Source organism: Saccopteryx leptura, chromosome 2 (genome assembly GCF_036850995.1).
Source record: "Saccopteryx leptura isolate mSacLep1 chromosome 2, mSacLep1_pri_phased_curated, whole genome shotgun sequence".
NCBI classification, from domain to species: Eukaryota; Metazoa; Chordata; class Mammalia; order Chiroptera; family Emballonuridae; genus Saccopteryx; species Saccopteryx leptura.
Genome location: NC_089504.1, coordinates 378,795,641 through 378,810,185, shown reverse-complemented (window position 1 = coordinate 378,810,185; position 14,545 = coordinate 378,795,641).

Genomic DNA, 14,545 nt, shown 5'->3' with positions numbered 1-14,545 from the left:
CACTAAGAACAGGGGTGAATAAAGGACCTTTAAACTCCATATTATCTCTTATTATAGCCTCCTTTTCATGGAGTTGTTTCATCTTGAGTTTCCAACAAGAGCAGCCTCTTGGAGGGAGCTTTCTTACAAGTAGCTGAATTTAATGACAGCTGTCTTCATTAAATGTCAAAACCACACAGTTTTGTATAAAAAGGAGTCTATGGGGAGTTATCTAGAAACCAACTCAAGAAAAGACAATGTTGAGGAACAAATGAAAGGTAAGCCTAGCAAAAGCACCAATGCCTAATGGTTCCAATTGGGGCCTTATTATTGGCTAATGAATCATTGTCGAAACATCACAGGAAGCACGAGCGTGCCCAGTCGAGGCTATAGTGAGAAAATGACTCTCCATCCCAATAGTTATTATCTGGGAGTTGTTTGAAAACACATCCAGTAATTATAACAACACTAGACCTAATTGAGAACTTTCAGTTGATAGCAAATGGTCTACAATAGCAGACTAGATAAATTCAGAAGGGATTCTTTTTAATTACTTATTGAAAAATAGCAGAAAATGAATTAAATTTGGATGATAGTCCACAGATACCAGGGCAAGTTCAGCTAATTCTCTCTAAGATGTACTTTAAAATATCTATTACCACTATATTGAAAGTAGCATTTGAAAATACAAAGTTCTTAAGAAAAAAAAATCAAAGTTGTTCTCCTAAATACACCTTTCTAAAAAATATTTCTTTTTCTTGTCAGGGTAAGAATCTTGAGTGATAAATATTTTATCCAACTCTCAAGTAGTCATAATATTACTATTGGATTTCTCCCTAATGCTGTGTATTTTCATAACTTCTATTCCTACATGGGTAAGAAGAACAACAAAAAGATACATGACTATTCCATTTGCTTCTTTATTTTCCAGTGAGGAAAAGATTTAAAACATCTCACAAAGTGAAATTCTTTAAATATTGTGGGTTTTGTTTATCCATGCTATTTCATTCCCCTTCTGTTCCTGATTATAAGTTGTCTACATCATCAGACAAAATTTATATACTTAAAAGCAAAATAAAAGAGAAATATGTATTTTAGTAAAATTTTTATTTAGACATTTATTTCACTTTTTAAAATATGTTGAAGTGGGACCTCAGTGTAACTAAAAATCTTATATTCAGGATTGTCCTCTCACTCCATTGTATCCAGATTAAAGACTATATTTGTCCCTCTTCTCCCTATAGCTTCTTTAAGCAAAACCACAGAGTTTTCTTACAAGTTGAAAACAAAATGCCTCAATTTCCTAAACAAGCATTTGGTCTATGAAAAGCAAGAGATTTTGGTTGGTAGACTTTTGTTCATTTCTTTATTTATTTTATTCCCCGGTCTGGAAGATTCCTATTCTTCATGTTTGGTTATTTAATTTTGGCTTAGTGAAATAACTGGAAAGTTGGGGCTTCCCCGAAATATTATAAAAATGTCACACTACAAGAGGCAAAGTGAACAGATTTTTCAGTTCTTTCTACCTTTCAATAATGGGGCTCTTTGGGCATTATGAGAGTGGAAAAAATGAATTTGATGGGCAGAGTTTATCTCCCTTACTGCCTCTCCATTGCCCTTGCATTTTCCCCTTGCAATGTAAGTAATTGATTTTCTTTCTTTCTTTCTTTCTTTCTTTCTTTCTTTCTTTCTTTCTTTCTTTCTTAGTAAGAGGAAAGGAGATAAGCAGACTCCCAAATGAGTCCCAACCAGGATCCGCCTGGCAACCCCATCTAAGGCCAATGCTTGAGTACCAAGCTATTTTTAGTGCCTGAGACTGACACGCTCAGGAGGGGAAAGAGGGAGAGAAGGGGGAGGGGGGTAAAGAAGCAGATGATCACTTCTCCAGTGTGCCCTGCCCAGGAATCAAACCCAAGACATCCATACTCCAGGTCAATGCTCTATCCACTGAACCACTGGCCAGGGTCTTTAATTAATTTTCAATAAGCTACATAAATGATTTTCTGCTATTAAATAGTCTACCAGGTTGAGGGGGTTATAATGATATGAGAATTTTGGGCAAATATATCTAGTGAAGTTTGGTAATATCTGATAGCACTTCATAAATATCCTTTACTGAGCTGACAGCTCATAGAGACCAGACTGATCTTGGGGCTGCTGAACTGGCTTCTCAGTGTACACTTTGTCACCAAGATCCCAAGCTTTTGCAAGAGATATTTAAATAGTAGATACTGCCTCACCAGGTGGTGGCACAGTGGATAGAACATCGAACTGGGATGCAGAGGACCTAGGTTCAAGACCTTGAGGTCGCCAGCTTGAGTGCGGGCTCATCTGGTTTGAGCAAAGCTCATCAGCTTAGACCCAAGGTTGCTGGCTCAAGCAAGGGGTTACTCGGTCTGCTGAAGGCCCACAGTCAAGGCACATATGAGAAAACAATCAATGAACAACTAAGGTGTTGCAACAAAAACCTGATGATTGATGCTTCTCATCTCTCTGCATTCCTGTCTGTCTGTGCCTATCTATCCCTCTCTCTGACTCTTGCTCTGTTTCTGTAGAAAAAAAAAAATTTTTTTTTAATAAATAAATAGTAGATACCATCATGGTGTAAATTTGATGGTGAAAGAAACAACCCTCAGAAATAAAAATAAAAGTACACAGGAGAAGGAAGTAGAGAACAGAATGACTGCACAGGTAATAAAACCAGTGCAGATCTCTACACTAAATAATGCCGGTCCCATGTTTCCTCCATGGCAAATGTGTCTCTCAAATCCTTGCCTTTCTTTTTTTTTCTTTTTTTTTTTTTTTGTGCCATCCAAACACCACCAAGGTCACTATCATGAAGCCTGGTTGACCTTGCCTCATGTCTCCAACCCGCCACCTGGCAATGATGCTTTTACCATGTCCTCTGCTACCATACCATGGTAACATTTTGAAGCAGTGTCAACGTCCCTAAAATTGTGGTCTCCACTTAAAATTGATAATCTATCCTGCAAACCTCAAGCACCTATTTTTAATGAAACCTTCCGATGAATATCAAAGAACAATTTAGCCATGTCTAATATTTTAATTAAATTATATTCTCAATTTAACCCATTAAACCGCCTTTGATGATCCCCATATTTAGTGTTTAGCCTCAGATGCACGAGGTAATGAATACAGGACCTTTTGATTTAATGAGAATTTCGGCTCTTTCAGCTTGCGCCTCTTTGTATACCTTTTATTTGGCGGGCTATAGAATTCAGTTAATTGAAGGAGTCTCTTACCATCACACATTAAGGAGGATAAATTAGCATCCTCATTCTGATTGGAAAATGCAAGCCAACAGTATTTCTTTGATCTGGGGATTGAGCTGAAGAAGGATAGCAGCCCTCTGAAAATGAGCTGATGGCCTTGTTATCAGGGCAAAATGCAGATGCGTCCATGTGCCACAAAACACTTAATGTCTTAATTGATCACCTTCCAATCCTCCCTGTCCTGAGTGCATTATTCTCTTTTGAAGCTCATGTTGTATGTGTGTATATGTGTATGTGTGTGTGTGTGCATGTGTGTGCATTTGTGTTTCTGTAGTTCTGTCTTTCTCTCTCTAGTTTTTCTCTGCTTTACTCAGAGAATTAGGGACTTAGGCTATATTTTATAACATAGTGAGTTTATATTTAATACAGTGTTTCTCATCATCAGGGTATTACTTGATTATATGAAGGCTTTTTTTTACATTAATCTCTTCTCTAATTCAATGTCAATACAAAGTAAGTTTTATATTGAATCTTTTTTCCATTTTAATGTTAAATATATCAAATACATTTATTTTTATTTTTTTCTGAAGTGAGAAGCAGGGAGGCAGAGAGACATACTCCTACATGTGCCCATCTGGGATACATTCAGCAAGCCCACTAGGGGGTGATGCTCTGCCTGTCTGGGCCACTGCTCTATTGCAACCAGAGACATTCTAGTGCTTGAAGCAGAGGCCATGGAGCCATCCTCAGCGCCCGAGCCAACTTTGCTCCAGTGGAGCCTTGGCTGCAGGAAGGGAAGAGAGAGACAGAGAGGAAGGAGAGAGAAAGGAGAGGTGGAAGGGTGGAGAAGCAGTTGGGCACTTCTCCTATGTGCCCTGGCTGGGACTTCCATACGCCAGGCCGATGCTCTACCACTGAGCTAACTGGCTAGGACACACATTTTTAAAATTCCCCCCTTTTAAGAGAAATAAAAGTTTTAAGTTTTGACTGACTATATTTGATATCTAATATCTAAGTACAATATCAACTTGAGAGAGAAGACAAACATTTAATAAAAATATAGAAAAAAGACTGATGAGCGATGCAGGAGGCAGTGGTTTCAACTGACTAGCCATGACGACTTCCTAGGATTCTGGGCCAGAGTTTCTTTCTGCCCATCTCATGGGCTTTCATATTGCTTATGCAATTTTCAGCCCTCTTACTTATTTGCCCCTTTCTAACTAGCAAATCAAATTACAAACTGCACTTTTCAGTGCACATTTTTTTCTATTTAACATATATCAATTTATTCCCCTTTATAGAGAAACTAGGAATATGAAATTATTCTATTCACTGTTTCTTGGGAACTTTCAGACACCAACTCTCAGTTTTTAACCTCAGTAGCACAAATGTTTTCAGGGCAAGGTTTGATTCAGGAGGCCCTTCAAAGTCACACCTCCATGTTTCTGTTTGTGCATATACATACCTCCGAACAAGCACAATGCCTGTAACAGGGAACCACACCTAAAATAGAGCGGTTATATCTCTGGCTTCTGCTTTAACAACAGACAGCACCAACAACAGGGAAATGAGGACCAAGAACAAGTGTGCTGAAACTGAGGTCATGACGTCAGGACCCTGAGATGGCTGGATCTTGTGCACTGAAGGTTTCAAAAAGATAATAAGTGTATAATTCTACCTGACTCAAAACACTCCCTTCCTGCAGCTCAGAACACTGAAGCAATGAGGCTTCCTAGGACAGCGCCTTCCTGAAGTAGCCAGAACAGGTCTGGTGACGGGAGGGACCTAGGCTTTAACTTAATCTGAACCAAGGAAAATAAAATAATATCAATTCCCTCACCTCAAAATTTTTAATAATATCTTGTAAATTTTTTCAGGATCCTCCGCAAGGATTCTTAAGGGCTAACTCCAAGTTCCAATGCTCGCAAACTGGGCCACATCACAGACTTTGAGTTCGGAAGGGCTATACTGTCCTTGGCTAGGAAGTTAGCCTTTTTTAAAAAATCTGTTCTAATGATGATGTGATTCTCCTGAACCTCCACCAATTCAGTTACATAAAAGAAGCATCGAGGTAAAACATCAACACCTCCCTCCCTTACAGTACAAGCCAGAGCAAAACAACACAAAATCTAAATAATGAGATTCCTGTATAAATACAGTAGACCGAACACACACACACACACACACACACACACACACGCACACACACACATTTTACTCTCTTGGCAAGCTCCTGCTAAACTCACAGCAAAGAGTATTTTTTAAGGCATAAGCATATAAAAACTGAAAGAACAGGAGAAGGGACAATAATAATAAAATTTTCAAAACTGGGAAGCAGGTAAATGAGTTGTAAAAAAAAAATGGAAGAGACCTGACCTGTGGTGGTGCAGTGGATAAAGTGTCAACCTGGAAACACTGAGGTCGCCAGTTCAAAACCCTGGGCTTGCCCAGTCAAGGCACATATGGGAGTTGATGCTTGCTGCTCCTCCCACCTTCTCTCTCTGTCTCTGTCTCTGTTTCTCTCTCTGTCTTTCTTCCCTAAAATGAATAAATAAATAAAAATAATTCAAAAAATAAACAAGAAAATTTTTAAAAAGATGAGAAAAAAAATTTTTTTTAAAAGGCTAAGGATTTAAAAAAAATGGAAGATTCCAAAAATACTTCATTCTATCCTAGCAAAAGGGACATCCATGGATCAAACTGATTTACACTAAAGAATACCCCTAAATGCTCAGGAGTTAATGGTGTCAATTATCTCTAGAAGTGAGTAAAGAAGGAGGTGAAGAGAACTAAATGAATGACAACTGCCTCTCCAACACCCCAGAGAAAGGCTGCTCTACCCTCAGCCAGGGCGGAACAGTGTGTCTGGGGAGAGACACACCGTGTTAGAAGGCACAGCACTGAACACAGTCAATGGTGAACATGCGTGTTCTAAGTACAGAGACTCCTGGGTCTCTTGGGCCACTTGGCCCCCAGAATATCAGGTCTTCGTCCCACAAACAGGAATTTGGAAAGTTCTTCTCTGGGGAATCTGACCAGCCTAAAAGAAAAGATATAAAACTTCTGACCTCAGAGGTTCTCCAACTAAAGACCTCAACCATGTTATCCTACAGTAAGGCTCACAGCCAACAAGTCCCACCATATGCTTATAAATTCCCACTAGCTTTTTTGTTTCTCATACTGAAGTATAAGCAGACAGCCAAGCACTCCCATGCATCTGGAGTTATTACATCAAATAAGATTACAAAAAAGCAGGAGGGGAAGGAAATTAAAAGAGATATTCGGAATTAGAAAGATGGTAGCAGGTTATATTGAGTGAGACACTTGAATCCATGTTAACACAGTAAATTAAAATTAATAAAAATAAAAAAAATGGTAGTAGAAATTGTAAAAACCCAAAGCATAGAAGATACCATAGAGGAATTTTCCCAGAAAGCAAAACAAAAAAGCAAAAAGACAATAAGTTTAAAAGATAAATCCAGGAGGTAAAATCCAAACAATAGAATTTTCATGAAGAAGAAAATAAACCACAGAAAAAGAGAAATAGAAATCATCAAAGGATTAATTTGAGAAATCTTTCCATAACTGAAATAATTGAGTTTTCAATTCAAAAGGGACTGTTGAATATCCAAACAGTGAGTAAAAATAGACCTTCAACCAAGGCACATAACTGTAAATTTTCAATACACTAGCTACAAACAGAGTATCCTACAAGCCTCAAAAAAGAAAAATAAATAAAGAATAAATAAAATAAGACATATAAAGAATCAAGAATTAAAATGGCTTTAGACAGCAATCGGAAGCTAAAAATCATTTGAGGATACCTTCAAACTTATTCAAAAGTATTCAAAAATGATTTCCCACTTAGAATTCTATACTTAGACAAATGCTAATAAAGCACAAGACCCGAATAAAGAAATTTTTAGACAAGGATGATCATAAAACATTTGCCTTTTGCACACCAATTAAGAAGCTACACACTGCTCTTCAATGGAATGAGAGAGTAAACCAAGTAAAAGGAAGATCAAGGAAACAATAATAAAGTGAAAGGCATCCCAGGGATAAAGGGAAGGGAGGTGCATTGACAGGAGTATCCAGAATGAAGCCGACCAGAGGTTTGGGGAGAGATTTATTCAGGAAAATGAAATGATAAGAATACACACAAATCTTGGGAGAGGGATATAGGCAAATGGTGAAGAGCTTGGAGTTAAATTAGTCACAGGTACATTAAATATTAAGAATAAAACAAGAGGCCCTGGCCGGTTGGCTCAGTGGTAGAGCGTCGGCCTGGCGTGGGGGGGACCCAGGTCCGATTCCCGGCCAGGGCACATAGGAGAAGCGCCCATTTGCTTCTCCACCCCCCCCCCTTCCTCTCTGTCTCTCTCTTCCCCTCCCGCAGCCAAGGCTCCATTGGAGCAAAGATGGCCCGGGCGCTGGGGATGGCTCCTTGGCCTCTGCCCCAGGCGCTAGAGTGGCTCTGGTCACGGCAGAGCGACACCCCGGAGGGGCAGAGCATCGCCCCCTGGTGGGCAGAGCTTTGCCCCTGGTGGGCGTGCCGGGTGGAGCCCGGTCAGGCGCATGCGGGAGTCTGTCTGACTGCCTCTCCCCGTTTCCAGCTTCAGAAAAATACAAAATAATAATAATAATAAATAAATAAAACAAGACAAGGATTAATTCCAAGAAAAACAAAGTCTTGAAGAACAAGAAAAGGGATTGTAACTGATTACCTGGTTTAGCTGAGAATTACACATACATGTCATAATAATGATTTAACAAAATTATAGTATAGAGAAAACTGAGGGAGAGGTTACACATATGGGATAAGAGCAGGAGAAAAAAAGAGAACTAAATCTTAATTTTTTTATGACATGAAGTCCTAGATAACTCCTAAAATAAAAATACCAAAAGCAGCAACTCGGTGAAATAATTGGGAAGCAGAAGTAGATACAAAATAATCAGACACTACTGAAACTAGTTGCCTATGTGAGGAGACTGTGGAAAGGGAGCCTGGGACTGCTTATTTTTTTAAAATAACTTTTGTAGAACAATGTCACTCTTTAAACAATGTGCATAGGTAAATGAGGAAACTCAAATCTTTTAAAATTAAAATTAGAGAATTTAGGAATTGAAAGGGGACAAATAGATGGAAAAATATCAGAGCAAGCATAAAGTATTAGTTTTTTGCTTTTAGCTTGTAAATTAGTTCTATTGGAAACTCAGGGTATGGAGCAACCATTCTATACCTGAGTCCCATTACTTTCTATGGTTTATTTCCCTTCCCAACTTAAGCACTGATGAAGAATAAAAGCTATTTGGCTGGCCCTCCCCGGATGGCTTGGTTGGCTGAGCATTGTCCAGAAGCATAGAGGTTGCTGGTTCAATTCCCCAGTCAGGGCACATACAGAACTATACATTCCTGTCTCTCTCCGGTATCTCCCTTTCTCTCTCTAAAATAAATAAAATAAATATTTTTAAAAACTGTTTGGCTTTACCTTCTGGCTAGGATATTGGCAAGTGTACTTAATTATTCCATTATGCGTAGCCACGGAGGCCAGGAAGAGAATACATGCTACAAATATTCAGATAATCCCCGAGGCTTATATTGGTCAATAGTTTTACACAACTCTTTCACTTATTCTTGTTGTGGAGGTATATTTTGATGTGTCCTTTTAAACTAAAAATCTTTCTTAAAAGCTTAAAAAGGACGCTTAAATTCTGGATTTTCTTGGTAGATTCCATACTGAAAACATAGACAATTCTTTATCTTTTAAGAAGGTCCCCATGGATTTGGATTCTAACTTCTCTCCCTACATAGCATTACAACTGTCAGGGGATAACAGAAACCCTGGAGCAGGTTGTGAGAGGATTCGGTAACGGGGAGTAAAAGGAGCATTCTAGATGAAGTATCCTCAGTGAAACTTTCTGACCCATATTTCATCCAGGACCCACATGTCCTCTCTTAGTCCCCACAGTAGGGCAATGACAAAGAGAAAATAAGATGAAGTTATAAGAAAAGAAGTCCTTGGAAAGAGATATTAGGACCCTTTTGTAATAATGGTGATGGAGCACAAAACTAATACCTTTTAGTTAATCATATTACAATAGTCCTATGAAGTATGATGTCAAGAACTAAACTGATATGTTCAGATCTGTATAGTAATTCATTATCTTCCTCTAGCATTTTTTATACAATATCTCACAGTAGGTACTTTTATGTCTCTTATATCACATCACCTCTCCACTCTTTATTGGTTTATAAGGCACCCTCTTCATTTTTCAGAGGCCAAGTAAGAGAAGTAATATAATCATTAGCAAAAGTAAGATTAGAATTTAAGTCTCTAAGCCAAGCCATCTAGCCAGTGGCTGTTATGCCAAATATTATAAAGAAAGTAATAAAAAAAACGCTCACAGAATTATTATAAATAAAATTATAGAGAGCCTGACCAGGCAGTGGTGCAATGGACAAAGCATCAACCTGGGATACTGAGGACCCAGGTTCAAAAACCTAAGGTCACTGGCTTGAGCACAGGCTTATCTGGCTTGAGCGTAGACTCATTAGCTTGAATGTGGGGTCCCCAGTTTGAGCGTGAAATCATAGGCATTACCCCATGGTCACTGGCTTAAAGCCCAAGGTCACTGGCTTGAGCCCAAGGTCACTGGCTTGAGCAAGGGGTCACTGGCTCAGCTGGAACCCCCACCACCATTAAGGCACATATGAGAAAGCAATCACTGAACAACTAAGGTGCCACAACAAAGAACTGATGCTTCTCATCTCTCTCCCTCACTGCCTGTCTCTGTCTCCCTCTTTTTCTCTCTCATTAAAAAAATAAAATAAAATAAAAATAAATAAATAGAGAGAGAGAGAGAGAGAGATAAATAAATCATGGAGGAAAGGTCGTCTGGTCTGCACAATGGGAATTCTAAGAGAGGAAAAACAAATTAAAAACCAGAAAAAAACAACGAAGAGAACCTGACTGGGGAGAAAGCATGAAAATCGTTTCAGATTTTTATCTCACTCTGAAATATTTATTGGAGGTTATTTCCCTGACCTCTCCATGTATTAATTCTATAACTCACCAAATTAATAGGCTGTGTGACACTGAGAAAGTCAGTCCCTCTGCCTCCCAGTGGTCTCATCTGTAATTAAAGGACATTAGGCCAAAATATTTAGAATAGAAAAATGTAGAGATTTTAAGTAGCTTAGAGATCACCTACCTCATCCTGTTGACTATATGAACCTCTTCTAAAACATCTCGCCAAGTAGTGATTCGACCTGGGCTTGAATGAAAACAGGGCCTACAGGCTCAGTACCTCCTAGGAAAGCCAATTTAAGTTTTTCAGATTGTTCTTAATCATAAGTGTTTCCATAAATTGATTGAAGATTTTACTAGATAATTTCTAGCTAATTTAAAAAAAAATTACACTCAAATACACTATGTAAAATCCTCTCCTCTCCTTTACATAATACAATTACAATAGCCCCACCATCACTTTAGCAAAACATGCATTAGGTGTAAGGTGTGATGATTAAAATTGGCTTCCAGTCTTAATTCAGCTATTGGCAAGATATTCATTATATCTGGATCTTAGTTCTTTGCTTATAAAATGAAGGGCTTGGAGTTTGTCAAATGTCTCTTCTAACATTTATCACTCCTTCCTGACTAGATCTTTGTCCTGAACTCAGTGGAATATCGCTTTGTTTTTACTTTCTAGAATGAAAGTTTTGAGATTTCTTTAATGAAGAATATACTTTTCTTTTCTTTTTTTTAATTGTGTCCCCTAACTCTTCTAAGTGTTCTGGATCTATTTATTTAAATTAGAGCATATGACCTGAAATCTTATTTTTAGTGAAATGACAAGTAACTTTAATGAGTTGGAACTTAGAGTTTCTTTCATATAAAAAGATGACTGTATATTAAGATATTAAAGGTTAGAAGGGACCACACACTATACCCAGCCCAATGTCCCCCTAAAGGAGACATCCATAATCGAGCATCCCTAATGTTTTGCCTTCCAACTTTTGTTCAAACTGTCCTAGTGAAGGGAGCTTAGTGCTCTGTAGACTTAGCCTGTTCTATTGATAAAGAACACAATGCCAGATCTATAGAAGGTATTTAAATGTTTTTCAAAAATCTGTTTTCCTGGAACCACTCATTGGTTCTGATTCTGCTCTCTTCACATGGCAAAACAGATATGCTCCTTGATGCTTAATAGCCAAGCAACCATTTGAATACAACTACTATAGCTAATCGCCCCTTCCACATGTCTCCAAAGCTGTGTTACTCCAAGCTAGAGAAATTCACATTCCTTTATTTGTTGTTGTCCACACCTTTTATATCCAGATTCCTGTACATTGGATGAATTTTAGTTTGTCAAAAGACAAGAATATAACAAATATAAAGTGTTGTAATTAATCCATTGTTTTTACACATATACTAAGCCCAATTCAAGAAGACCAGGGAGGCACTGCTTCAACTAAATGTGTTTATTGAATGATTCTCTTAGCAGAGGAAAACATTCTGTTTGCTCTTTGCCTTCATATCTCTTTATCTCTAGTTATCAAATATGTCCACACTAGCCAATTCTCTTGTCTTATAAAGCAGCATCATAGGTTCCAATTAATCATTTCTTAGTGCCACTATCTGTTTCATACTGGGCTGAATGGTGTGTTGTTTCTTTTTTATGTTCCTATGTCTTGTGAGCAGAAATATTACCCAGAGCTCCTCTATGAGGATCTATAAAGTGAAATCCATCGCAAACAACATTAAGAACAAATATGAAACCAATTATTTACTATAGTTGAGATTACCTGGAGGCTGACTCTCCCACCTTGGCTGTTTTTTTAAAGATGTTTTTGCCTCTTTTGAATCAGAACTCTAGAATTCTTTCTTTAATATATCATAACAAACATGGTTTTGTCAGGTCTTCACCACTAAGTGAAAATGAGTTGAGGCAAAAGGCTGAGTAATTCAGACAAAATACCTTTTTCATCTATGGAGGCTTTGATCAATATTGAAGGCCCAAACCAAAAAGTGCTATCATGTTATGTTAAATTGAGACTAAATTATATCTATCCTCTACTATCATCACTTATTCCCTGTGTATAGAAAAAAAAAGGAAGGAAGGAAGGAAGGAAGGAAGGAAGGAAGGAAGGAAGGAAGGAAGGAAGGAAATAAGAGAACTTTGCTAGTTAGTTGTTTGCCACCAATTTCCAGGAATACTGTCTGATGAGAAACAGTCTCATCAGATTGCAGCTCTTCCCTTCCCACCTAGTCACACCAGAAACAGCCACAACAGGAGGAACAGAATGAGGCAGAATAAGCATCTTTTTATGTTTAATGCTCATGAATCAAAAACACAGCTATTCCCTGGGCTCCAATCAGGTAGAGCTGTGCCTATGCTAACAAAGCTTCCTATCTGCCTGGCTTTTCAACAAGTCATAAACTGACCCCAGATAAGCCCATGTATCTCCTTGTGGAGACAGAAGAAAGGGATAAATTCTTGATGTTTTGGAGTATGTGTCAACCATCTAATTTATTTTTTTAATTTCCTCAAAAACATAGTCTTTCTATTCACTTTAAAAATCCTCCCCAAATCCCCTTTAGTAGCCGTTCTTCCTGGGACTGAAGCAATTTGAGTGTCTCTCCCCCCTCCACACACACACACTTTGAATAATAAAATCTACTTTCCCTTCCAGGTTACTAGGAACATTCTTATTCATAAATCACTTTCATCTTAAAACCAAGTATTTTGTCTTATTGTAAAGCATTTGCCAAAAACACCTGCTTTAAGACAGTACTGTCATTATCTGAACAAGAAGAGAAAGGAGAAATCTGAGTTTAAATTTGCTTTTAATAACGCATCTACACAATCTAAGTAAATGACAGTGGTGTTCTTATAAAGTGAGAGGCAAAATGCCAATCAATACATTGTTACTAGGGGGAAAAGTGTACTGGACAGAGAAGTAAACAAGGAAGTCAGAATATAGAGTCCTGCTTTGGCTGTTAGCTAGCCCTGGTTTCATGGGTAAATCCTACAATCTTGCCAAGGCTCAATTTCCTTAACTATGAAGGAGAAAAATAACTTCCGTTGCCTGTGACTCACAAAATTGTTGACTAATAAAGAGCACTTTGGGAAATCCAAACAGCTATGCAATGCTTATGTCTCTAACGCAATAGCTTTGCCTCCTCAATGATGCAAAATAGATAAAAGTCTCACTCTGACACTTATCTCCGCTTACGATGTTTCCCTGAACAAGCCTACTGCTAAAAATAAATAAATAAATAAAACACCCTACTCCTACATTCATGAACACATAGAACTTAGGTCTAGAAGGGCCTTTAGGATTCACCCTCTCGTTAGAAAAATGACGAACCAACAAAGATGAAATGTAATGTAAGTTCACACAGCTATGTACAGGCAGACCTCATTTTATTGTGCTTCACAGTTGCTGTGTTTTTACAAACTGAAGGCAAGACCCTCCCCCGGTAAAAAGGATCACCATTCGCCTTTTTTTTTTTTTTTTTTTTTTTTTTTTTTTTTTTTTTTTTTTGCGACACTGGTTTCATTGCAGTGGCCTGGAACGCACCGGTGGTTTCTCCCAGGTGTGCCTGTAATTATTAGCCATCATTAGAACCGAGGCGTCGGGACTCCACCTTGCCACTGGCATTCTTTTCCAGCCTGCCTGGGCTCTCTTACCTAAAGACACAACCAGAGGGAAAGGAAGATCGGAAGCTGAATTGCCTCTGGCCGGACTGCTAGATTCGCTACGCGGACTGGGTATGCAGAGTCGTCACCTAAGTCGTTAGCATAATTTCAGACTCCAAATAACACGAGAGCTCTGTCTCTTCAGCATTTCGGAGTCAAAAAACTATTAGTTGCCGTGACCTTTTCCAGTAGAGGGAACTCGGGACTATTAAACGATTAAAAACTGAAGAATGAGGGGTGGGGAGACGGGAACTGTCAAAGAAAGACCAAGAGTGAGTGTGGTTCTGAGCCGCGGAGAACGGGCAGCTGTCTGGGGCGCGGGAAGGGGCGTGCATAGGTTGGACGCGGTAACCAACGGTTCCCAGAAACTTGTGTTCGTTCCCAGTTTTGCCCGCGAGCCTTTTATTAACTAAAGAGACCGCAAACCCAGGAAGAGAGTAGAAGACCTCCCCGGGAAAGGGAGAGGGGCCACGCGCAGGGCGCTTCAGACTCCGGCCCCAGCTCCGCAGTCCGCAAACAGGCGCACCCCCGAAGGGACGGGCCTTGTTCCCCTCTGGCCTTAGTTTTGCTAAAATTCCGCATTCCCTTAAAATGCAACGAGAATGAGCATTTCCACACACGACCCG